The sequence below is a fragment of the Conger conger genome, chromosome 13 (genome assembly GCF_963514075.1).
Source record: "Conger conger chromosome 13, fConCon1.1, whole genome shotgun sequence".
NCBI classification, from domain to species: Eukaryota; Metazoa; Chordata; class Actinopteri; order Anguilliformes; family Congridae; genus Conger; species Conger conger.
The window spans coordinates 38613899-38639589 of record NC_083772.1 but is presented as its reverse complement, the minus strand read 5'-3'; the positions used below and the strand labels follow the sequence as shown (position 1 = coordinate 38639589).

The window sequence follows — 25691 nt, the reverse complement described above, 5'->3', positions numbered from 1 at the left end:
GAAGTACTGCTCCCTTTCTTAACTTAGCTTTCTGAGTACCTTCCATTTCATTAGTCAACCATAACACAATGAGCATAGACACATTTATGTGGAAAGTATGGTGAATGCCAATGCCATAGTGACATTACAAATGTATAAACATAAATACAGCCTCTTCAAGATCTAATTCCACATTCTGCAATGCATTTAGCCATGGCAATACATTCACAAGACACACTTAGGCTTTAGTCACACACTTGTATCTGCCCTCAATTTCTTTGAGACTTTGTGTGCTGCCCAGTATTAGATTAATTCATTCCACAACATATAGTATTGAGTGTACCGAAGATGAACTAGGACAGTTTTAATGACACTCCAATCATATAATTAGTCCCTTTGTAGAAAATAGTCATTTATATCCGTTCAGCTTCAGGAATAGTGAACTGTGATTATTTCCGAAGCAACGTGTGCTTCAACATATAATGGCACTGCATGTGGAGTGATGCAGTCTCCAGTCTGGGCTGTGTGTCCGGCCCATCACTGCCACCACATCATCACAGATCATCACGCCGGGGCAAGAGCGTAACTGTCACACGTGAAAACCCGACTGCTGATGTAACGGCCTCGGCAGCCGGGGGAAACCCCCCCCCATCCGCGAAGAATCGATCCCCCCTTCCTCCCGTGACTTCCTGTGATAAATAATAACTCCCTTTGGAGAAATATGCCTGTTTAGCGTAGCCAGACGGCTTGAGAGCGTGCGTCTCTGGATCGGTCCTCGGGGGAAAGGCCTCTGTGGAAGCGCCGCGTAAATCCCTTGAGCGCCGGAACTATGCCCCCCCCCCATTCCCGATTTCAGGCCTCCTCTCGTCCGTTTCCTCCGACACACACCTCCTCCCCCAGCGCATTAGCCGATTCAGAGCACCCTGAAATTGAGCCTTTAAGGCTTTGCTGTTGTATTGATCTTTCGGTTCCTCCATAATATTCTTAACCCTTTGTAACAAACCCTTTTATGTAGCATCAAGTGAAAAAACAAAAAAACGCTCAAAGCTGTCCCGTCTAACCAAGTTCATCTGGTCTCAATAATGCACAGGACATCTGGATTACCCCAATCAGACATGCTGGTGCTTGGCTTGGCCGAGCTATACCTGGGTGCAATGTGTTAGAAAGCCCAACTCAGCTCAATGAATTCAAGGAGGGCTTCTGAGGGAAAGGGAAGTGGATGAAGGAATTCTGGGTCCAAATGCATGTCACCCAGGCCTGCCAAATTTCAACACAGACAACTTTCTCCACCTTTTCCTGTCAGGTTGTCAAACAGGAGTTTACAGAGGGCTTTTTCCAGGGGGAATCAAAAGAGAAAAACTCTTGTGTTAATGGTGGGAAAAGTTAATATTACCCAGACAACGTATGGAGAAAGGCGTGGAAAATTGTGGGATACAGAGGACAACAGCACATTCAATTATCTTCTACTTTTCGGTCTCTTGGTGGAATAGAAAGGCAATAGAAATCAGCTGACCTTGCATACTTTTCATAATTTTATAGGGGTTGGTACCTCTAGAATGTTCCCAGTTGTTCAACATCAATGTCAAGAGCACTGAAATATTATATACCAATTCTGAAGGAAAACAGGATTTTTTTTTTCAGTTCCATAAAAGAAATGTCTTCTGTCCAAGAGAACATGGTTAGCTTTTGCACTGAACCGTTGAACCAAATTAAGTTTCATATGCTTTTTATAAAGCGCATGCAATATACCATATGGTCAGTTCTGCTTGAAATCTATAGTCTCACAGATACATTTGCCCTAACAATTGGGCCAGAATTAATATTTTTATTTAAACCATGCAAAGAAAACACTGGGTCTTAGACAAGTGTTTTTGCAAGAACCGAAAATTCTTGAATATGAAGCATAGTGCCGTGCAGGCCATGATTACGGTAACGTGATATCAGTGTTCGCGAGTGTCTCAGTGGCAGATGAAGCAAGCGACAGGCTAATCCTGAAAAGTCCTGCGCATTAACACTTTCCTTCAAGCACCCCCCCCCCCCCCCCACCCCCAGAACTACGACTGACCCCCTTTCCTGTGTGATCTCGCTTTCTCTGAAGTTCCTGTCAGTGTTTTCCTTCCTATCCCTGGCACAGCTTTTGAGAGAGCAGATATGATTTTGCCCTGGGGGAAACAAATAAATGTTGCGCGAGAGGTTTGGTGGAAAGGTCATTCTTACATTCCAGCCCTGTCCACTGACACCTGGGGGTCTCTATCTGAGTGTGGATAAGCTCTTAATCGCCTCTTTGGTTTATTTTTTACTGTCTGGCTCATATCAATACCTGAAGCACTATGTTCATTAGGACGGTGATGTAAAGGGTTCAGGCTAAGAGCAGCACCATTAAGTCTTCAGTGCCACTCTTAGCATATAAATGCAGCAGGAAGGTCCATGTGCGGGGCACTGCTCTCCTGCCGTAGTTCTTCATACATCACTACAGGCTTCCCATCCTCCTGGATCACTTTAGACATAGCAGGAAAGAAAGTGCACACATACAGCATGATCGATGAAGTGTCTGTACAAGGATGTGGATGCATGTGTCTGCGTGATGGCATATAGTGTATGTGTATGTATGTGCAGGTGTGCGTGCCCGTTTGTGTGCATTTGTCTGTGTGTGTGCGTGTGTGTGTCTGTGTGTGTGAGCGTGTGTGTGTGTGTCTGTGTGTGCGTGTGTATGTGCATGTTTTTTGTGTGATGTGTGCATGGGATGTGTAACACAAGGGCGTAAGCGGTGTACACGGCAGATGCCTTGGTCATCTGTGCACTAAATAAAATGTCGTCAGTAACTGTGCTGCATTCTGTCCACTTATGGTTTGCCTGGCTCTTATCTATAATAATTATATATACATATGATGCTGCACAGAATATATATTATGTAGGTCATTGCAGACAGGGGACATACTGGGCCATGTCACGTGTTCATTGTAGCAAAGATGTTCATGAAGAAAAACGACACGCTTTTCTCCCCACACCCATTTCAGCCATGAAGCATAACTCATTAGCGAAAAAGAAATGTTCTTCTCAGAGAGCATGTGTTTTTCATGCCTTTGCAGGCAAAGAGGGGTCAATAAGTCCCTACCTAACTCATTCAGGAGGTCAGCTCTAGACAGCCCTTGACAAGGCAGCCACTAGAGAGAAGCGCATGAATCACATTGAAATGACCACAAATAAAACCTTTTCTTAATGCTATTAGAAAAGTTATCCCTCTTGCAAACATCACAAAATGCTGAAAAATGTACAGACTGCAAGAATTAATTTGCAGACGGAGGGGGGTTTGATCCAAGCCAGCTGTGCAAGTCCTCAACCATTAGAAAGCTAAAGAATACAGGAAGGCCAAGGGCTGAGACCCAGGCGACGAACTTCTGCAAGGTTATCTTTATGTGCCATTCATCACTTTAGCACCTAAACAAGATGAGGTAACGTTTTAACTTCTCCATAGGACAAATTCTCATCAACACCAATGACTTTCACAGCTCAATTTTATTATAATTTTTTTATTCGTAAAATGCCTGAAATTTGGTCTTACCTGTTATTATAAATTATAAATTATAAATTATAAATTATAAATTATAAATTATAATCACACTGCAGTCGCCTGCTCTGTAATTGAAGTAATTGGAAGTACAACTTAAAAATTAGCTGTACATCAAAACACTTCACTTCAGTTTTGTGCTCAGGGTCACAATCTCATCTACGCATTAAAGAATTTTAAATGGACCTAACCTTATAAACCAAATTGGGTTAGCAAAGCACACCATTCCATCCCTGGAATTAGCTGCAGGGATCACAGATCTGGATTCATGTCAGAATTCTTCCTTAATTAAATGTTAAATGAGTATTAATTTATTCATTTTTCTTCAAAAACTGTTTGGCAAGTTTGTGATGATAGAAGTTAATGAAAAGACATGTCTTTGCATTGTATTAAGTAACAACTGAAGGAACAGCTGCATTGATTTGTATATACTAAATTAAGGACAATTATGGACTAAATCCAGACTAGCCAGGAAAAACATATTTCTCAGCCATCTCTGGTTAAAATAAAAATTTAACTTTTTACATATGCAGTATAGTATAATTGATTTAAATTCAGCTATTTGGGGCCCTGTATGACAGATTGTGATATTTATTATATACTGTACTAGAAAGGCAAGATAAGATTTAGCTTTTATTGCTTCACTACTTTGTTCATTGTTAACAGCCATTACAAAGATGGTCATATTCTTATTCCATTATTTATATCATTACAGACATCATGGGATGCATTATGAAGTGATTTCTGCCTTATTTTAGTTCATAATAATAATTAAACTAATATGATTAGAACATAACTTTGGTTCTGAAGAGATTATTTATATTTAAATAAGTTTGCCCAAAACACATTGAGTTTGATGTTAAAGGAATAATGTGTAGCTGTTTAGAATATGAATATTGGTGCATTATTTTATTAGCTGGTTCCTTTCCTTTACAAGCAAAGAAAAACATTTTTGGAAAGGAACAAAAACCCTGGAATGAGTACTACTAACTGGCTGATTGTGGACAAGACTGCAGCTGTTGTGCATGAATGCTTGTCTCCAATATACATGCTAGTGACTTATTTATAGCCTGCAAACCTCACATTATCATGGGGGAGAGTGAGCACTAACTGGTACACTCTCAGAACTAAAGATAAAAAGGTGTGTACTGTATACAGTTGTACCCCTAGTCAGAAATACATCACTCATTTGTACCTTTTTTGCTTGTAAAATGTACTATCAAACCTCGGTCAAATTTTCTTTGCTGGGCTTGTCTGGTGTATTGGAACCTAGGACATACTCTCAAAAAGTGCACCTTCTGGTCTTCTTTTTGGACTCAATTGCACCTGGCGAGATCAATCGAGCACTGAAAAGTAATTGAACCGCAAAGTACATATTTGACCCAAGTCTATACAATAATATTATTGTACTTTTAGAGTTCATTTGGCAAATTTGTTCCTTAAAAAGCAAAAATGTGGCTCCACTGTACCTTTATTTCTCAGAGAGCAGCTTGTACCCACCCTACCCTCTGACTCCTGGTTGTAGTTTATTATAACATTGTCAAGGCTGAGGCTCAGCCTATGCTCATGGTAAGCCACTCAGGAACCATGCTTTCCCTGGTGCCCTGTGGTTACCTCCCTGTTTCCACGGAGCGACTGTGCTTTTGTGGCTTATTGCGGGACCCATGCTATGCAGTACAGCCATTGTGCAGGTTGCAGGGGGGTCCAGAATGCACAGGATCAGCTGCATTCCCTTTTGACTCCTTTTGTAAACGGAGTTGTCTGTACAGCATGTTTGGTTTCCACAATAAATTGCTTTGACGGGAGAACAATCAAGAAAGACGCTTGAGGGCCTGAAGGAAGAAACAAACCAGAGACATAAGCACAGCTACAGTTTAAAAATATAACCCAGATAGGACATTTTTAAACCATCGATAGAATGTTCATGGGTTTCACAGTCTTTGTGTACTTTGGCTAAACAAAACTGTCTGCTGACATGGCCCATAAGCATTCTCTCCAGGCTCCATTCTCATACACTGCATCCATGTCTTCCTAAATTCATTGCAGTTAATGCCCATTTTGAATAACCGCTAATCTTTTGTTCTGCAGCCAGAAGTTTATATGAGCATTGTGTTGGTTGTATACGCCTTCATTAAATAAAGAACATCGGAAATCACTTGGTTATGAGGTCATGTACACATGGACAGTATCCACGTGCACCAAAACCAAAAACAGGATACTTTTAAAGAGCATCACTGGCATTGTGTCTCAACTGACACATCCACAGCTTTGTCAAGCTAAACCTTATAAAGAGCAATCACATTTCAGAAATCCCTTTAAGGCCTTTGCCTTGTCATTGTTAATGTTTTCAGTTTGCGCACGTTGAGCTACATTCGCTAAACAAAGAGGTTTTGGTATGAAGATGTTTGTTGATTTTCTGTGTCCGTTATTATTCTTGCCTCGGTGGAAGCTGGATTCTCCTTGCCCTGACTCAACATTAACCCCAGTCTGCCTTTTCAGCATTAAAAACTTTGGCATTTTGGGATAGTCTGTGAATAACACACAAAAAATGTGACCTAAAAGATTCACCTAACCGCAGATATTGCCCTTGCTTGAGTGTATAACAACCAGCATAAATATTTACTGGATTTGCTGTAATACTACCCAGACCTCAGCAGTGAACTACATGTGCACTGTGTGCATGCACTGTACGCGTATACGTACAGCATATGCTCCCTATGTGGCTGGATCTTAATCAATTGACAATACAGTATTCTATTTTATTATTGGAATTGCATATGATAATGCTATAAAGCCTTATTTTCCAGGAATATATTTGCTTTACCATTAATATATCCCACATGGTGAAATTTCAGCAGATTGTGTTTTCATAGTATACAGTACTATATACAGTATATGAACAGTATTGTTGTGTCAATGCCTCAGGGTCTGAGTGCTTCAGGACAACCAAAGTAGGAAAATCAAAAGGATTAACTGACTATAGGAACGTATAGGACTACAGGAACAATTGTTTAGATATTGCTTCGACAAATATATCATTTAAATATCTGAATAGTGTGGTGAATATAGTTTTGGTAATCGCGTAAGCAAGCAAAAAAAAGAAGCAAGCCACCAGCAGGCAGGAAACAACTGAAGGTGCATCTTTTCAATCCTCATTATCCATAAATGTCACCATATTCTCAGATTTCTTGGACTCTTATCCTTCTTCATTTACTTGTAGCAATACACCTTCATGCAGACATGGCAGCTTGTCCATGTTTGAGACTGTCCAGAGACAAGGTTAACAGCACAATGAATTTGTGAGTCTCAATCAGGATTAGGCCCTATTTGAATTAGACTATGAACATCAGTCTTATGTGGGGTGGAAGGAACAAAAATGACAAAATAAAACTGAACCGATGATCAGAAAAATTGCAATTGAATTAAATGTTGAGTCAAATAAAATACAATTCAATCAATAATTGAAGTGTTCAAACACAATCAAATTAAGTAATCATTTAATTGTTATATCTGATCGCCTTGACATTTATTTATTTACCAGCGGTTCAATAAATTTGAAACACTCCAATTAAAATCACCACCTCTTTTATCAATTTGATGCACTCCAATTCAAATCACCACCACCAAGGAAAAGGGCCATGTGCAAACGTTTGTGAACCCTTTTGGATTATTCCTTTTTACTTTTTAAAAAGATGATTACTCAGTGAGTGAGCTTCAATGAGTCAGGTGAGAATAATTTCAGGGCTGAACTTTTTATTCTGAATTAATCCATGAAGCATCCAACTGCAGTGGCTGTTCTGTCTGGTGTTACCAACCATGGGTTCCTCTAAACAGCTGTCGAAAGATTTCAGACAGTTCATTTCCACCAAGGAGAAGGCTAAAAAAACTCTCTCAATGTTTCAAAGTACCTACTTCCATTGTCAGAAATATTATTAGAAAATGTAAGATAAATTGAACAGTTGAAGTCAAGACTTGGTGAGAAATGCTCAGAAGAACTCATAACTTAACATTTACATTTTAGTCATTTGGCAGACGCTTTTAATCCAAAGTGACTTACAAGTGCATAGGTTCTTCCTGAAGTGAAACCATAACAAGTAAAATACACATGAAGTGCTGTTCTAAACAAAAATACAGTCTTCGTAAGTGCCATTTTTTTGTTTTTGTTTTTTGGGGTTAGACAAGAGGGATATCGGAAAGGGGGGGGGGGGTATCAGGAGGGAGGACTAAGGTACAGTTTGAAAAGATGTGTTTTTTGTCTGTGTCGAAATAGGGGGAGGGATTCTGCTGTCCTGACAGTGGTAGGCATGTCATTCCACCACTGAGGAACCAGAACGAAAAACAGGTGTGAACGTGCAGCTCGACCACCAGGTGCTCATACTGAGGGAACCATAAGGCGACCAGAGCTGGCAGACCGGAGTGGTCTAGCTAGGGAGTAGGGAGTGATGAAGGATTGTATGTAAGGTGGAGCAGTCCCCTTAGCAGCCTAAGTGTCTGAAGTATTTAAAAAACATTAGGAAGCCTGAAGCCTTTTGGAACAATGTGCTTTGGATGTACAAAACCAAAATTTAGCTTTTTGGCCACCACCAAAGAAGGTATGTTTGGGTAAAGGGTGATGCCTTTGTAGAAAAAACACCTTGCCAAATGTGAAGCATGGAGGTGGACTCATTATGCTTTGGGGTTGTGTGGCAGTTGGGGACACAGGAGATATTGGGCAAGTGGAAGGATGGAATGGATTCCACCAAATATCAAGAAATTCTCAAGGCTAATATTCAAAGCTCTGTCTAGACATTGAAGTTGAAGAGAGGTTGGGTATTCCAGCAAGTCAATGATCCAAAGCATACCTCAAAATCAACCATGAAATACCTCTAGGAAAGACGAATGAAGGTTTTGTAATGGCCACCACAGTCCCCAGAATTCTCGAACATGCCGTACATGCAAGGAGGCCGAGGAATATGTTGTCGATTTATGAAATTTTTTCTACATTGTCTGGTGCCCTCCCGGATGAATGGCGCCTGAGTCCCCCATGCCTAAAACCCGCTCTGCTCCACAGACGGAAATAAATCAATAAAAACGATTTATGCAAATGCGTGTCTGATATGATCCGCCGAAGCCTTTCATGTCTGTTATGCAACGGGTGACCCCTGACACGTCAATAGTTGAAGTGCATGAAATGGCAGCGCTCGTAGCGTGGGTCAATTAAGAGGGTTAACCGAGTAATGAGCTAATGATGCAAACAAACCCTCGGAAAGGCTCAAGAGTCATGTCCTGATTTAACTGATATGTGTGTTTTTAATGCTGCCCCCATATACTTCTTTTCCCACAGGAGAACAAACACTTGTGCTTGATTGTAAACAGACCATGGCTGCTCTTCAAGGGGAAGTGCTCTCCACAACAAATTGAAAAGTTAGAAGTGGATTGAGTTACAAACTAATGAGTTGCAGACCCTGACAGTTCGGCATCACACATGAATGAGCAGGCAACATAGTGTACGTATAATACACGGAGAGGACAAATATTCTTGAAATGGTGCTTGTTATAAAAGCAAAAGGGAAGCAAAATGACACGCATTATTGCACCAAATCAGATACATGTAGGAGTCATTGTACTACATTCAAATGTATACGCACATACTCATAAGTAAATCCAGCAATTACATTGATGATTATCACTTATGCTGCTCGAAAGACTAGTTCAGATTGAAAGATTTATTGAAAAATGTAATTATTATTAAGTCCAAAGCTAATAATAATAATAATAATAATAATAATAATAATAATAATAATAAAATAATAGAGATACTATTATAGGTCACAGCAAAGATTAATTGTTCAGTTAATAGTGAATCTCTGAGATTTATTAATATTTAACTTTACATGTATATATTACTGGGGATATTCAGACAAATGTAAGTTTAGACTATCCAGTGCCTTGCATCAACTGATATCATTGAGATTCATTGGATTTCTGTTGTTTCATGGAATGATTAACACTCTGTGGTTTCACTCTAGCTGTGAACGCCATTTCCTCTGCTGTCCTATGTGCTCTGTGTGGACAGGGTGATAAATGTGTCTCTGTATAGGTAGCAAACTGTGTTTAATGTGGTGGCATGCAGAAATAAGTTAACTTGACACTTTTAATATTGAGGTGGATGTAAACATGCTGCACTCATTTATGGGGTTTGAACTCCCTTTTAAGTTCAAGCTGCTGTTCAAAGACATCCACGCATAACCATTTAACCTTTATTCAAGCGGAGTGTCCTACTGAGACCAGAGGCCTTTTTTGCTGAGGAGCCCGGCAGAACCTACAACTTCATACAAGCATTGTGCAAAGACCTTATACATACAAGCGCCTGAACAAAGCCTACATGTGAGAAAATCATCCAACAGTAACATGCATTTAAAATATAGAAAGGCTCACCCCAAATCTTGTGAAACTCATCCATCACAATCTCAGTGACCTGACAGAAAGCAAACTCATGATGCTGTGTCAACAGCACCAGCTATAACTCTGAGATTCTACTGAGAAGCGAATTAATTTGGACTCATAGAAATAGCTACAAAGTGCCTTTGTTTCCCAGAGTAATAACACTGCGCAAAAAACACCAGTAAGGGTGAAGCCACACATCCGCGAGGTAAAACCGGAACAGCTCTTTCTATTTCAGTTCATGTTCCAGCTTTATGAGGGTTCCATGTTGTACGTGCAGGGGATTTTTGGGGATCATCTTTTGCTTGCGATCCCACCTGTCAACCTGGGTGACTGGGTGGGCTCCAGTGTAATCATTCAGATCGTACCACTTTACAAAGTGCAAGGTGGTTTATCCAACGATGGCCATCTTCAAAAGATCCACTTCCTGCTCTCTACAGCTCAGCATTGCTCATCAAGTTGACGCCTGGTAGTCTGTTGTCACAAACATTACCAGTGCAGTGAATTCCCTGCTGAGCCAGTGTGAGCACGAGAGGGACACCAGTTGTCGAAGAAGAGCTTGTAGTTCTCTGCTTGGGTGAAGGCTGGGCCAGGTGGAGGACAACGTTGCCACTTGCTTCCTTATCTGCTGGTTCAGGGGGTTGCACAGCTCTCGCTGTGTAGATTTCTAAGTTGTGCTGGACACCATCAGAGCCAGCCAAAATGAGTATCTTGTAGCGCCATTTATTTGGTTTTGATGGCGGGTATTGCTACAATCAATTTCTTCCCTTGAGTGGGACCATCTGCACATCAAGAGCCAGCTTGAGATAGGTTTTGAGGTTAGATGAGTGACGAGTGGTCGGACCTTGTGGAGTTGATTGTCATTTTCCTCACATCTCTCTTCATTGTTACTGAAGTGCAGGCATTTGTTGATGGCCTCCCATCTATTCAGTGTCACGGTGTCAGCTACTTGGGACACACTTCAGGCTTTGTTCCAAAACATGCGGGTGGCTGGTAAACCAAACAATGGTATAGATATGTACACCACAATACCCAGGAACTGCTCCAATTCTTTTGTAGTGAGGTTAAGGGCCTTTTTTTGCGTTACGTTTTATCGCATATAGATTTCACTGCCCTACAATAACTTCCAGAATGTCATCAGGGAAAAAGAGCTTGAAGTGGGACATGATATCATGAGATCTTGAAAGTAGGCCCTGCCATTCTGAGTAAACATTGAAGTATGCATTGTGGGGCATTCTCCATCAGGGTAGGCGTGAAACATCCTCTGCTTCATCCTCAGACTCAGCCTTATTGTCAAGAGACAGGCACTCTCCTTTAAAAACGAAGCAGGAAGCAAAAATTTGAATGTGTCATATACCCTTCTGCATTCACTAATAAACCAACACACACACACACACACGTTACTTTACTGACCAGCCACAAACTGACCACTGACCTCCTCTCTCTCAAACCTGATTCGGGGATCCACTCTTCCTGACTATCTTCAAGCGCACCGTTGTCATTGTCAGAATGAAGGACCCTAACTGCTCGATCTTGTTCCTTCCGCCCATAAAATGTTCTCGTGTCCATTTCCTGTAAGTATCAGTAGATAGGAAAGTAAAAACATTGACTATGATCATAATCATGCTTCAAAACTTAAGCATGATATATCCTGAAAAAAAAGTTGTCAAAATGCCAATGAATTGAAAAAATTGAAATATACAAAATATTTTTTTTAAATGTCTCACTGGAAAGAAATGAATAACAATAAGCACCGGACTTGACAAACTGACCAAATAGACCGATTTTAAAATGTTAATTTTTGGATAGGAATGAATCTAAAAGACAACAGCCATTTTGTTTGTCTGAGACATATGTCTGTACAAGATCATCTTCCTCTCAGCTGCTAAGCGGGGCAACTGCCTTGCTGGCCATGCCGCATTGTCTTTCTGCTTTGCTGAGTTTGGTTTGTACACACACCTCTCCATCACACAACACACACTACATTAGGCTGCAACTCTTTACCCATCCATTCTAGCTGTAATTAGAGGCCTCGTGTTTTCATAGTCAGTTGGGTGGTAGGGCAGCTTTACTCTGTGTCTGTAAGTTTGTAGCTCAGAATACTGTGTTAAAGCCGGCCAAATTCCAGTGCGGAAAGCTTGCTTCACCACTGCACGTTTCTTGTTGTTCTTTTGATTGGTATAGTTGTGCTGGTTCCATGGTGTAATGGTTAGCCTTCTGAATTTTCAATTGAGTAATCCAAGTTCAAATCTCCGTGGAACGTGACCTTTGTGGTGTCGCCACCCATTTTTTACAAAGATAACTCTAACCAGCGGCCTATATCACAAAATAAGATTCTTGAGTTTCAGCCGGGAAAGTGCCCGAAAGTCAATCCTGGAAAATGCAACCACGCTTGCAATCCTGCAATTTGAACAGGTTGTTATTTTCTGTTAATTGGGTGATTTTCGTGTTTAGATGGATTTTTTTTTCCCCATTGAGCCACATTGTGTCACGAATGGCTTGAAAAAGCAGACATTACATGTATGTCAAAATGAAAGGTGTTTTCCTCCCCTTAACAGGCAATATCGTTCGCAATAGCGTGAAGCAGCGGTTTCCGACCCCGTTCCCGGACATCTACTGCCCTGTAGGTTTTCATTTCGACCCTATTTGGGCAGATGCCATTCAACTAATGAGCAGCTCAACGACATCTCTTGCTCTTGAATAAGGTACGCTTTGTTAGGCTTGAAGCCAAAACCGTCAAGACGGTAGATCTCCGAGAACACGGTCGGGAACCAGCGGAATACACGGGTAATTATGTCAAGCGACTGATGTGTCTGACCCAAAAGCTTTGTGCTGTCAAAACACTCTCCTTCGAGCCGGATTTGAACCAGCGACCTAAGGATTTCAACACTGCCCGACTACAGTCCTCCGCTCTACCAACTGAGCTATCGAAGGGTGTCGCTGTTGGTGGGGGGTATCCTTGCTCCGTAGCGGCACGCTGCCTTTGTACATCGCCGAATTGAAGGCAAAAAGGGAAACGCAGCTCATTCCGAGAAACTCCAATGTCCCCGACAGTTTAGGGTTACGCCTGGTCTCTGGCCCGCTTGCTGCGATGGAAACGAGGCCGTCGTTTGCCGGGTCCTTTTGGTTCTCCAGCGAATCGGGCCAGCCGACAAAGACAGCTACGTTAAAACTCGTTCCCTGACCGGGAATCGAACCCGGGCCGCGGCGGTGAGAGCGCCGAATCCTAACCACTAGACCACCAGGGACTTGTTGTGTTGTCTCGGCATCGGAAAATTCCCGATAGGGGGCATAGGCCTTCTTGCAAAAAAAGACAACAGCCATTTTGTTTGTCTGAGACAGACTGCCTGTGTCCAGACCATCTGACAGGAAGGGGAGGAGACAGCAGCTTTTGGGGCCCATTTTGAGGGCAAGACTGTGGACAGAGGTTAGTGGCAATTGTGTTCATTTTTCTGTGTCGCACATCGTGTAAAAGATACCCCGTGGGTTACGTAGATACTTGGGTTGAGATACCATCTGTTCGTATGAATGGCCCTTTCACAACATCTGCCGATTTCCTCCACCACGAGCGTTTTGTCGCCTCAGCGCCTCATGCTTTTTTTCCCTTTTTCTTTGTTTTCTAATAATCGTCCTTTTCCCACAAAAACAAACAATTGAACTGAGGAGAAGAAGAAACAACGGCCGAGCGGCACAGAGGCAGTGCTGTAAATGCTGTCCATGATCATCTTCCTCTCAGCTGCTAAGCGGGGCAACTGCCTTGCTGGCCATGCCGCATTGTCTTTCTGCTTTGCTGAGTTTGGTTTGTACACACACCTGTCCATCACACAACACACACTACATTAGGCTGCAACTCTTTACCCATCCATTCTAGCTGTAATTAGAGGCCTCGTGTTTTCATAGTCAGTTGGGTGGTAGGGCAGCTTTACTCTGTGTCTGTAAGTTTGTAGCTCAGAATACTGTGTTAAAGCCGGCCAAATTCCAGTGCGGAAAGCTTGCTTCACCACTGCACGTTTCTTGTTGTTCTTTTGATTGGTATAGTTGTGCTGGTTCCATGGTGTAATGGTTAGCCTTCTGAATTTTCAATTGAGTAATCCAAGTTCAAATCTCCGTGGAACGTGACCTTTGTGGTGTCGCCACCCATTTTTTACAAAGATAACTCTAACCAGCGGCCTATATCACAAAATAAGATTCTTGAGTTTCAGCCGGGAAAGTGCCCGAAAGTCAATCCTGGAAAATGCAACCACGCTTGCAATCCTGCAATTTGAACAGGTTGTTATTTTCTGTTAATTGGGTGATTTTCGTGTTTAGATGGATTTTTTTTACCCCCTTGAGCCACATTGTGTCACGAATGGCTTGAAAAAGCAGACATTACATGTATGTCAAAATGAAAGGTGTTTTCCTCCCCTTAACAGGCAATATCGTTCGCAATAGCATGAAGCAGCGGTTTCCGACCCTGTTCCCGGACATCTACTGCCCTGTGGGTTTTCATTTCGACCCTATTTGGGCAGATGCCATTCAACTAATGAGCAGCTCAACGACATCTCTTGCTCTTGAATAAGGTACGCTTTGTTAGGCTTGAAGCCAAAACCGTCAAGACGGTAGATCTCCGAGAACACGGTCGGGAACCAGCGGAATACACGGGTAATTATGTCAAGCGACTGATGTGTCTGACCCAAAAGCTTTGTGCTGTCAAAACACTCTCCTTCGAGCCGGATTTGAACCAGCGACCTAAGGATTTCAACACTGCCCGACTACAGTCCTCCGCTCTACCAACTGAGCTATCGAAGGGTGTCGCTGTAGGTGGGGGGTATCCTTGCCCCGTAGCGGCACGCTGCCTTTGTACATCGCCGAATTGAAGGCAAAAACAGAAACGCAGCTCATTCCGAGAAACGCCAATGTCCCCGACAGTTTAGGGTTACGCCTGGTCTCTGGCCCGCTTGCTGCGATGGAAACGAGGCCGTCGTTTGCCGGGTCCTTTTCGTTCTCCAGCGAATCGGGCCAGCCGACAAAGACAGCTGCGTTAAAACTCGTTCCCTGACCGGGAATCGAACCCGGGCCGCGGCGGTGAGAGCGCCGAATCCTAACCACTAGACCACCAGGGACTTGTTGTGTTGTCTCGGCATCGGAAAATTCCCGATAGGGGGCATAGGCCTTCTTGCAAAAAAAGACAACAGCCATTTTGTTTGTCTGAGACAGACTGCCTGTGTCCAGACCATCTGACAGGAAGGGGAGGAGACAGCAGCTTTTGGGGCCCATTTTGAGGGCAAGACTGTGGACAGAGGTTAGTGGCAATTGTGTTCATTTTTCTGTGTCGCACATCGTGTAAAAGATACCCCGTGGGTTACGTAGATACTTGGGTTGAGATACCATCTGTTCGTATGAATGGCCCTTTCACAACATCTGCCGATTTCCTCCACCACGAGCGTTTTGTCGCCTCAGCGCCTCATGCTTTTTTTCCCTTTTTCTTTGTTTTCTAATAATCGTCCTTTTCCCACAAAAACAAACAATTGAACTGAGGAGAAGAAGAAACAACGGCCGAGCGGCACAGAGGCAGTGCTGTAAATGCTGTCCATGATCATCTTCCTCTCAGCTGCTAAGCGGGGCAACTGCCTTGCTGGCCATGCCGCATTGTCTTTCTGCTTTGCTGAGTTTGGTTTGTACACACACCTGTCCATCACACAACACACACTACATTAGGCTGCAACTCTTTACCCATCCATTCTAGCTGTAATTAGAGGCCTCGTGTTTTCATAGTCAGTTGGGTGGTAGGGCAGCTTTACTCTGTGTCTGTAAGTTTGTAGCTCAGAATACTGTGTTAAAGCCGGCCAAATTCCAGTGCGGAAAGCTTGCTTCACCACTGCACGTTTCTTGTTGTTCTTTTGATTGGTATAGTTGTGCTGGTTCCATGGTGTAATGCTTAGCCTTCTGAATTTTCAATTGAGTAATCCAAGTTCAAATCTCCGTGGAACGTGACCTTTGTGGTGTCGCCACCCATTTTTTACAAAGATAACTCTAACCAGCGGCCTATATCACAAAATAAGATTCTTGAGTTTCAGCCGGGAAAGTGCCCGAAAGTCAATCCTGGAAAATGCAACCACGCTTGCAATCCTGCAATTTGAACAGGTTGTTATTTTCTGTTAATTGGGTGATTTTCGTGTTTAGATGGATTTTTTTTTCCCCCTTGAGCCACATTGTGTCACGAATGGCTTGAAAAAGCAGACATTACATATATGTCAAAATGAAAGGTGTTTTCCTCCCCTTAACAGGCAATATCGTTCGCAATAGCGTGAAGCAGCGGTTTCCGACCCCGTTCCCGGACATCTACTGCCCTGTAGGTTTTCATTTCGACCCTATTTGGGCAGATGCCATTCAACTAATGAGCAGCTCAACGACATCTCTTGCTCTTGAATAAGGTACGCTTTGTTAGGCTTGAAGCCAAAACCGTCAAGACGGTAGATCTCCGAGAACACGGTCGGGAACCAGCGGAATACACGGGTAATTATGTCAAGCGACTGATGTGTCTGACCCAAAAGCTTTGTGCTGTCAAAACACTCTCCTTCGAGCCGGATTTGAACCAGCGACCTAAGGATTTCAACACTGCCCGACTACAGTCCTCCGCTCTACCAACTGAGCTATCGAAGGGTGTCGCTGTTGGTGGGGGGTATCCTTGCTCCGTAGCGGCACGCTGCCTTTGTACATCGCCGAATTGAAGGCAAAAAGGGAAACGCAGCTCATTCCGAGAAACGCCAATGTCCCCGACAGTTTAGGGTTACGCCTGGTCTCTGGCCCGCTTGCTGCGATGGAAACGAGGCCGTCGTTTGCCGGGTCCTTTTGGTTCTCCAGCGAATCGGGCCAGCCGACAAAGACAGCTGCGTTAAAACTCGTTCCCTGACCGGGAATCGAACCCGGGCCGCGGCGGTGAGAGCGCCGAATCCTAACCACTAGACCACCAGGGACTTGTTGTGTTGTCTCGGCATCGGAAAATTCCCGATAGGGGGCATAGGCCTTCTTGCAAAAAAAGACAACAGCCATTTTGTTTGTCTGAGACAGACTGCCTGTGTCCAGACCATCTGACAGGAAGGGGAGGAGACAGCAGCTTTTGGGGCCCATTTTGAGGGCAAGACTGTGGACAGAGGTTAATGGCAATTGTGTTCATTTTTCTGTGTCGCACATCGTGTAAAAGATACCCCGTGGGTTACGTAGATACTTGGGTTGAGATACCATCTGTTCGTATGAATGGCCCTTTCACAACATCTGCCGATTTCCTCCACCACGAGCGTTTTGTCGCCTCAGCGCCTCATGCTTTTTTTCCCTTTTTCTTTGTTTTCTAATAATCGTCCTTTTCCCACAAAAACAAACAATTGAACTGAGGAGAAGAAGAAACAACGGCCGAGCGGCACAGAGGCAGTGCTGTAAATGCTGTCCATGATCATCTTCCTCTCAGCTGCTAAGCGGGGCAACTGCCTTGCTGGCCATGCCGCATTGTCTTTCTGCTTTGCTGAGTTTGGTTTGTACACACACCTGTCCATCACACAACACACACTACATTAGGCTGCAACTCTTTACCCATCCATTCTAGCTGTAATTAGAGGCCTCGTGTTTTCATAGTCAGTTGGGTGGTAGGGCAGCTTTACTCTGTGTCTGTAAGTTTGTAGCTCAGAATACTGTGTTAAAGCCGGCCAAATTCCAGTGCGGAAAGCTTGCTTCACCACTGCACGTTTCTTGTTGTTCTTTTGATTGGTATAGTTGTGCTGGTTCCATGGTGTAATGCTTAGCCTTCTGAATTTTCAATTGAGTAATCCAAGTTCAAATCTCCGTGGAACGTGACCTTTGTGGTGTCGCCACCCATTTTTTACAAAGATAACTCTAACCAGCGGCCTATATCACAAAATAAGATTCTTGAGTTTCAGCCGGGAAAGTGCCCGAAAGTCAATCCTGGAAAATGCAACCACGCTTGCAATCCTGCAATTTGAACAGGTTGTTATTTTCTGTTAATTGGGTGATTTTCGTGTTTAGATGGATTTTTTTTTCCCCCTTGAGCCACATTGTGTCACGAATGGCTTGAAAAAGCAGACATTACATATATGTCAAAATGAAAGGTGTTTTCCTCCCCTTAACAGGCAATATCGTTCGCAATAGCGTGAAGCAGCGGTTTCCGACCCCGTTCCCGGACATCTACTGCCCTGTAGGTTTTCATTTCGACCCTATTTGGGCAGATGCCATTCAACTAATGAGCAGCTCAACGACATCTCTTGCTCTTGAATAAGGTACGCTTTGTTAGGCTTGAAGCCAAAACCGTCAAGACGGTAGATCTCCGAGAACACGGTCGGGAACCAGCGGAATACACGGGTAATTATGTCAAGCGACTGATGTGTCTGACCCAAAAGCTTTGTGCTGTCAAAACACTCTCCTTCGAGCCGGATTTGAACCAGCGACCTAAGGATTTCAACACTGCCCGACTACAGTCCTCCGCTCTACCAACTGAGCTATCGAAGGGTGTCGCTGTTGGTGGGGGGTATCCTTGCTCCGTAGCGGCACGCTGCCTTTGTACATCGCCGAATTGAAGGCAAAAAGGGAAACGCAGCTCATTCCGAGAAACGCCAATGTCCCCGACAGTTTAGGGTTACGCCTGGTCTCTGGCCCGCTTGCTGCGATGGAAACGAGGCCGTCGTTTGCCGGGTCCTTTTGGTTCTCCAGCGAATCGGGCCAGCCGACAAAGACAGCTGCGTTAAAACTCGTTCCCTGACCGGGAATCGAACCCGGGCCGCGGCGGTGAGAGCGCCGAATCCTAACCACTAGACCACCAGGGACTTGTTGTGTTGTCTCGGCATCGGAAAATTCCCGATAGGGGGCATAGGCCTTCTTGCAAAAAAAGACAACAGCCATTTTGTTTGTCTGAGACAGACTGCCTGTGTCCAGACCATCTGACAGGAAGGGGAGGAGACAGCAGCTTTTGGGGCCCATTTTGAGGGCAAGACTGTGGACAGAGGTTAGTGGCAATTGTGTTCATTTTTCTGTGTCGCACATCGTGTAAAAGATACCCCGTGGGTTACGTAGATACTTGGGTTGAGATACCATCTGTTCGTATGAATGGCCCTTTCACAACATCTGCCGATTTCCTCCACCACGAGCGTTTTGTCGCCTCAGCGCCTCATGCTTTTTTTCCCTTTTTCTTTGTTTTCTAATAATCGTCCTTTTCCCACAAAAACAAACAATTGAACTGAGGAGAAGAAGAAACAACGGCCGAGCGGCACAGAGGCAGTGCTGTAAATGCTGTCCATGATCATCTTCCTCTCAGCTGCTAAGCGGGGCAACTGCCTTGCTGGCCATGCCGCATTGTCTTTCTGCTTTGCTGAGTTTGGTTTGTACACACACCTGTCCATCACACAACACACACTACATTAGGCTGCAACTCTTTACCCATCCATTCTAGCTGTAATTAGAGGCCTCGTGTTTTCATAGTCAGTTGGGTGGTAGGGCAGCTTTACTCTGTGTCTGTAAGTTTGTAGCTCAGAATACTGTGTTAAAGCCGGCCAAATTCCAGTGCGGAAAGCTTGCTTCACCACTGCACGTTTCTTGTTGTTCTTTTGATTGGTATAGTTGTGGTGGTTCCATGGTGTAATGCTTAGCCTCCTGAATTTTCAATTGAGTAATCCAAGTTCAAATCTCCGTGGAACGTGACCTTTGTGGTGTCGCCACCCATTTTTTACAAAGATAACTCTAACCAGCGGTCTATATCACAAAATAAGATTCTTGAGTTTCAGCCGGGAAAGTGCCCGAAAGTCAATCCTGGAAAATGCAACCACGCTTGCAATCCTGCAATTTGAACAGGTTGTTATTTTCTGTTAATTGGGTGATTTTCGTGTTTAGATGGATTTTTTTTTCCCCCTTGAGCCACATTGTGTCACGAATGGCTTGAAAAAGCAGACATTACATGTATGTCAAAATGAAAGGTGTTTTCCTCCCCTTAACAGGCAATATCGTTCGCAATAGCATGAAGCAGCGGTTTCCGACCCCGTTCCCGGACATCTACTGCCCTGTGGGTTTTCATTTCGACCCTATTTGGGCAGATGCCATTCAACTAATGAGCAGCTCAACGACATCTCTTGCTCTTGAATAAGGTACGCTTTGTTAGGCTTGAAGCCAAAACCGTCAAGACGGTAGATCTCCGAGAACACGGTCGGGAACCAGCGGAATACACGGGTAATTATGTCAAGCGACTGATGTGTCTGACCCAAAAGCTTTGTGCTGTCAAAACACTCTCCTTCGAGCCGGATTTGAACCAGCGACCTAAGGATTTCAACACTGCCCGACTACAGTCCTCCGCTGTACCAACTGAGCTATCGAAGGGTGTCGCTGTTGGTGGGGGGTATCCTTGCTCCGTAGCGGCACGCTGCCTTTGTACATCGCCGAATTGAAGGCAAAAAGGGAAACGCAGCTCATTCCGAGAAACTCCAATGTCCCCGACAGTTTAGGGTTACGCCTGGTCTCTGGCCCGCTTGCTGCGATGGAAACGAGGCCGTCGTTTGCCGGGTCCTTTTGGTTCTCCAGCGAATCGGGCCAGCCGACAAAGACAGCTGCGTTAAAACTCGTTCCCTGACCGGGAATCGAACCCGGGCCGCGGCGGTGAGAGCGCCGAATCCTAACCACTAGACCACCAGGGACTTGTTGTGTTGTCTCGGCATCGGAAAATTCCCGATAGGGGGCATAGGCCTTCTTGCAAAAAAAGACAACAGCCATTTTGTTTGTCTGAGACAGACTGCCTGTGTCCAGACCATCTGACAGGAAGGGGAGGAGACAGCAGCTTTTGGGGCCCATTTTGAGGGCAAGACTGTGGACAGAGGTTAGTGGCAATTGTGTTCATTTTTCTGTGTCGCACATCGTGTAAAAGATACCCCGTGGGTTACGTAGATACTTGGGTTGAGATACCATCTGTTCGTATGAATGGCCCTTTCACAACATCTGCCGATTTCCTCCACCACGAGCGTTTTGTCGCCTCAGCGCCTCATGCTTTTTTTCCCTTTTTCTTTGTTTTCTAATAATCGTCCTTTTCCCACAAAAACAAACAATTGAACTGAGGAGAAGAAGAAACAACGGCCGAGCGGCACAGAGGCAGTGCTGTAAATGCTGTCCATGATCATCTTCCTCTCAGCTGCTAAGCGGGGCAACTGCCTTGCTGGCCATGCCGCATTGTCTTTCTGCTTTGCTGAGTTTGGTTTGTACACACACCTGTCCATCACACAACACACACTACATTAGGCTGCAACTCTTTACCCATCCATTCTAGCTGTAATTAGAGGCCTCGTGTTTTCATAGTCAGTTGGGTGGTAGGGCAGCTTTACTCTGTGTCTGTAAGTTTGTAGCTCAGAATACTGTGTTAAAGCCGGCCAAATTCCAGTGCGGAAAGCTTGCTTCACCACTGCACGTTTCTTGTTGTTCTTTTGATTGGTATAGTTGTGGTGGTTCCATGGTGTAATGCTTAGCCTTCTGAATTTTCAATTGAGTAATCCAAGTTCAAATCTCCGTGGAACGTGACCTTTGTGGTGTCGCCACCCATTTTTTACAAAGATAACTCTAACCAGCGGCCTATATCACAAAATAAGATTCTTGAGTTTCAGCCGGGAAAGTGCCCGAAAGTCAATCCTGGAAAATGCAACCACGCTTGCAATCCTGCAATTTGAACAGGTTGTTATTTTCTGTTAATTGGGTGATTTTCGTGTTTAGATGGATTTTTTTTACCCCCTTGAGCCACATTGTGTCACGAATGGCTTGAAAAAGCAGACATTACATGTATGTCAAAATGAAAGGTGTTTTCCTCCCCTTAACAGGCAATATCGTTCGCAATAGCATGAAGCAGCGGTTTCCGACCCTGTTCCCGGACATCTACTGCCCTGTGGGTTTTCATTTCGACCCTATTTGGGCAGATGCCATTCAACTAATGAGCAGCTCAACGACATCTCTTGCTCTTGAATAAGGTACGCTTTGTTAGGCTTGAAGCCAAAACCGTCAAGACGGTAGATCTCCGAGAACACGGTCGGGAACCAGCGGAATACACGGGTAATTATGTCAAGCGACTGATGTGTCTGACCCAAAAGCTTTGTGCTGTCAAAACACTCTCCTTCGAGCCGGATTTGAACCAGCGACCTAAGGATTTCAACACTGCCCGACTACAGTCCTCCGCTCTACCAACTGAGCTATCGAAGGGTGTCGCTGTAGGTGGGGGGTATCCTTGCTCCGTAGCGGCACGCTGCCTTTGTACATCGCCGAATTGAAGGCAAAAACAGAAACGCAGCTCATTCCGAGAAACGCCAATGTCCCCGACAGTTTAGGGTTACGCCTGGTCTCTGGCCCGCTTGCTGCGATGGAAACGAGGCCGTCGTTTGCCGGGTCCTTTTGGTTCTCCAGCGAATCGGGCCAGCCGACAAAGACAGCTGCGTTAAAACTCGTTCCCTGACCGGGAATCGAACCCGGGCCGCGGCGGTGAGAGCGCCGAATCCTAACCACTAGACCACCAGGGACTTGTTGTGTTGTCTCGGCATCGGAAAATTCCCGATAGGGGGCATAGGCCTTCTTGCAAAAAAAGACAACAGCCATTTTGTTTGTCTGAGACAGACTGCCTGTGTCCAGACCATCTGACAGGAAGGGGAGGAGACAGCAGCTTTTGGGGCCCATTTTGAGGGCAAGACTGTGGACAGAGGTTAGTGGCAATTGTGTTCATTTTTCTGTGTCGCACATCGTGTAAAAGATACCCCGTGGGTTACGTAGATACTTGGGTTGAGATACCATCTGTTCGTATGAATGGCCCTTTCACAACATCTGCCGATTTCCTCCACCACGAGCGTTTTGTCGCCTCAGCGCCTCATGCTTTTTTTCCCTTTTTCTTTGTTTTCTAATAATCGTCCTTTTCCCACAAAAACAAACAATTGAACTGAGGAGAAGAAGAAACAACGGCCGAGCGGCACAGAGGCAGTGCTGTAAATGCTGTCCATGATCATCTTCCTCTCAGCTGCTAAGCGGGGCAACTGCCTTGCTGGCCATGCCGCATTGTCTTTCTGCTTTGCTGAGTTTGGTTTGTACACACACCTGTCCATCACACAACACACACTACATTAGGCTGCAACTCTTTACCCATCCATTCTAGCTGTAATTAGAGGCCTCGTGTTTTCATAGTCAGTTGGGTGGTAGGGCAGCTTTACTCTGTGTCTGTAAGTTTGTAGCTCAGAATACTGTGTTAAAGCCGGCCAAATTCCAGTGCGGAAAGCTTGCTTCACCACTGCACGTTTCTTGTTGTTCTTTTGATTGGTATAGTTGTGGTGGTTCCATGGTGTAATGCTTAGCCTTCTGAATTTTCAATTGAGTAATCCAAGTTCAAATCTCCGTGGAACGTGACCTTTGTGGTGTCGCCACCCATTTTTTACAAAGATAACTCTAACCAGCGGCCTATATCACAAAATAAGATTCTTGAGTTTCAGCCGGGAAAGTGCCCGAAAGTCAATCCTGGAAAATGCAACCACGCTTGCAATCCTGCAATTTGAACAGGTTGTTATTTTCTGTTAATTGGGTGATTTTCGTGTTTAGATGGATTTTTTTTTCCCCCTTGAGCCACATTGTGTCACGAATGGCTTGAAAAAGCAGACATTACATGTATGTCACAATGAAAGGTGTTTTCCTCCCCTTAACAGGCAATATCGTTCGCAATAGCATGAAGCAGCGGTTTCCGACCCTGTTCCCGGACATCTACTGCCCTGTGGGTTTTCATTTCGACCCTATTTGGGCAGATGCCATTCAACTAATGAGCAGCTCAACGACATCTCTTGCTCTTGAATAAGGTACGCTTTGTTAGGCTTGAAGCCAAAACCGTCAAGACGGTAGATCTCCGAGAACACGGTCGGGAACCAGCGGAATACACGGGTAATTATGTCAAGCGACTGATGTGTCTGACCCAAAAGCTTTGTGCTGTCAAAACACTCTCCTTCGAGCCGGATTTGAACCAGCGACCTAAGGATTTCAACACTGCCCGACTACAGTCCTCCGCTCTACCAACTGAGCTATCGAAGGGTGTCGCTGTAGGTGGGGGGTATCCTTGCTCCGTAGCGGCACGCTGCCTTTGTACATCGCCGAATTGAAGGCAAAAACAGAAACGCAGCTCATTCCGAGAAACGCCAATGTCCCCGACAGTTTAGGGTTACGCCTGGTCTCTGGCCCGCTTGCTGCGATGGAAACGAGGCCGTCGTTTGCCGGGTCCTTTTGGTTCTCCAGCGAATCGGGCCAGCCGACAAAGACAGCTGCGTTAAAACTCGTTCCCTGACCGGGAATCGAACCCGGGCCGCGGCGGTGAGAGCGCCGAATCCTAACCACTAGACCACCAGGGACTTGTTGTGTTGTCTCGGCATCGGAAAATTCCCGATAGGGGGCATAGGCCTTCTTGCAAAAAAAGACAACAGCCATTTTGTTTGTCTGAGACAGACTGCCTGTGTCCAGACCATCTGACAGGAAGGGGAGGAGACAGCAGCTTTTGGGGCCCATTTTGAGGGCAAGACTGTGGACAGAGGTTAGTGGCAATTGTGTTCATTTTTCTGTGTCGCACATCGTGTAAAAGATACCCCGTGGGTTACGTAGATACTTGGGTTGAGATACCATCTGTTCGTATGAATGGCCCTTTCACAACATCTGCCGATTTCCTCCACCACGAGCGTTTTGTCGCCTCAGCGCCTCATGCTTTTTTTCCCTTTTTCTTTGTTTTCTAATAATCGTCCTTTTCCCACAAAAACAAACAATTGAACTGAGGAGAAGAAGAAACAACGGCCGAGCGGCACAGAGGCAGTGCTGTAAATGCTGTCCATGATCATCTTCCTCTCAGCTGCTAAGCGGGGCAACTGCCTTGCTGGCCATGCCGCATTGTCTTTCTGCTTTGCTGAGTTTGGTTTGTACACACACCTGTCCATCACACAACACACACTACATTAGGCTGCAACTCTTTACCCATCCATTCTAGCTGTAATTAGAGGCCTCGTGTTTTCATAGTCAGTTGGGTGGTAGGGCAGCTTTACTCTGTGTCTGTAAGTTTGTAGCTCAGAATACTGTGTTAAAGCCGGCCAAATTCCAGTGCGGAAAGCTTGCTTCACCACTGCACGTTTCTTGTTGTTCTTTTGATTGGTATAGTTGTGGTGGTTCCATGGTGTAATGCTTAGCCTTCTGAATTTTCAATTGAGTAATCCAAGTTCAAATCTCCGTGGAACGTGACCTTTGTGGTGTCGCCACCCATTTTTTACAAAGATAACTCTAACCAGCGGCCTATATCACAAAATAAGATTCTTGAGTTTCAGCCGGGAAAGTGCCCGAAAGTCAATCCTGGAAAATGCAACCACGCTTGCAATCCTGCAATTTGAACAGGTTGTTATTTTCTGTTAATTGGGTGATTTTCGTGTTTAGATGGATTTTTTTTTCCCCCTTGAGCCACATTGTGTCACGAATGGCTTGAAAAAGCAGACATTACATGTATGTCACAATGAAAGGTGTTTTCCTCCCCTTAACAGGCAATATCGTTCGCAATAGCATGAAGCAGCGGTTTCCGACCCTGTTCCCGGACATCTACTGCCCTGTGGGTTTTCATTTCGACCCTATTTGGGCAGATGCCATTCAACTAATGAGCAGCTCAACGACATCTCTTGCTCTTGAATAAGGTACGCTTTGTTAGGCTTGAAGCCAAAACCGTCAAGAC

The 25691-nt window shown here is 44.6% G+C and overlaps 14 non-coding genes across 14 annotated transcripts; all 14 read right to left on the bottom strand.

Moving 5' to 3' along the window:
• Positions 1 to 12816: 12816 nt before the first annotated feature.
• Positions 12817 to 12904, bottom strand: trnay-gua (transfer RNA tyrosine (anticodon GUA)). Its single transcript is given in 2 exon segments — positions 12817 to 12852; positions 12868 to 12904. It is a non-coding gene; the product is annotated as a tRNA-Tyr (tRNA).
• A 242-nt stretch (positions 12905 to 13146) lies between these two features.
• On the bottom strand, positions 13147 to 13218 carry trnae-cuc (transfer RNA glutamic acid (anticodon CUC)). Its single transcript has one exon. It is a non-coding gene; the product is annotated as a tRNA-Glu (tRNA).
• Positions 13219 to 14670: 1452 nt separating this feature from the next.
• trnay-gua (transfer RNA tyrosine (anticodon GUA)) lies at positions 14671 to 14758 on the bottom strand. Its single transcript is given in 2 exon segments — positions 14671 to 14706; positions 14722 to 14758. It is a non-coding gene; the product is annotated as a tRNA-Tyr (tRNA).
• Positions 14759 to 15000: 242 nt separating this feature from the next.
• Positions 15001 to 15072, bottom strand: trnae-cuc (transfer RNA glutamic acid (anticodon CUC)). Its single transcript has one exon. It is a non-coding gene; the product is annotated as a tRNA-Glu (tRNA).
• A 1452-nt stretch (positions 15073 to 16524) lies between these two features.
• On the bottom strand, positions 16525 to 16612 carry trnay-gua (transfer RNA tyrosine (anticodon GUA)). The gene is given in 2 exon segments: positions 16525 to 16560; positions 16576 to 16612. It is a non-coding gene; the product is annotated as a tRNA-Tyr (tRNA).
• A 242-nt stretch (positions 16613 to 16854) lies between these two features.
• Positions 16855 to 16926, bottom strand: trnae-cuc (transfer RNA glutamic acid (anticodon CUC)). The gene has a single exon. It is a non-coding gene; the product is annotated as a tRNA-Glu (tRNA).
• Positions 16927 to 18378: 1452 nt separating this feature from the next.
• trnay-gua (transfer RNA tyrosine (anticodon GUA)) lies at positions 18379 to 18466 on the bottom strand. The gene is given in 2 exon segments: positions 18379 to 18414; positions 18430 to 18466. It is a non-coding gene; the product is annotated as a tRNA-Tyr (tRNA).
• Positions 18467 to 18708: 242 nt separating this feature from the next.
• On the bottom strand, positions 18709 to 18780 carry trnae-cuc (transfer RNA glutamic acid (anticodon CUC)). The gene has a single exon. It is a non-coding gene; the product is annotated as a tRNA-Glu (tRNA).
• Positions 18781 to 20232: 1452 nt separating this feature from the next.
• trnay-gua (transfer RNA tyrosine (anticodon GUA)) lies at positions 20233 to 20320 on the bottom strand. The gene is given in 2 exon segments: positions 20233 to 20268; positions 20284 to 20320. It is a non-coding gene; the product is annotated as a tRNA-Tyr (tRNA).
• A 242-nt stretch (positions 20321 to 20562) lies between these two features.
• trnae-cuc (transfer RNA glutamic acid (anticodon CUC)) lies at positions 20563 to 20634 on the bottom strand. Its single transcript has one exon. It is a non-coding gene; the product is annotated as a tRNA-Glu (tRNA).
• Positions 20635 to 22086: 1452 nt separating this feature from the next.
• Positions 22087 to 22174, bottom strand: trnay-gua (transfer RNA tyrosine (anticodon GUA)). The gene is given in 2 exon segments: positions 22087 to 22122; positions 22138 to 22174. It is a non-coding gene; the product is annotated as a tRNA-Tyr (tRNA).
• A 242-nt stretch (positions 22175 to 22416) lies between these two features.
• Positions 22417 to 22488, bottom strand: trnae-cuc (transfer RNA glutamic acid (anticodon CUC)). Its single transcript has one exon. It is a non-coding gene; the product is annotated as a tRNA-Glu (tRNA).
• A 1452-nt stretch (positions 22489 to 23940) lies between these two features.
• On the bottom strand, positions 23941 to 24028 carry trnay-gua (transfer RNA tyrosine (anticodon GUA)). The gene is given in 2 exon segments: positions 23941 to 23976; positions 23992 to 24028. It is a non-coding gene; the product is annotated as a tRNA-Tyr (tRNA).
• Positions 24029 to 24270: 242 nt separating this feature from the next.
• On the bottom strand, positions 24271 to 24342 carry trnae-cuc (transfer RNA glutamic acid (anticodon CUC)). The gene has a single exon. It is a non-coding gene; the product is annotated as a tRNA-Glu (tRNA).
• Between the last annotated feature and the right edge of the window lie 1349 nt (positions 24343 to 25691).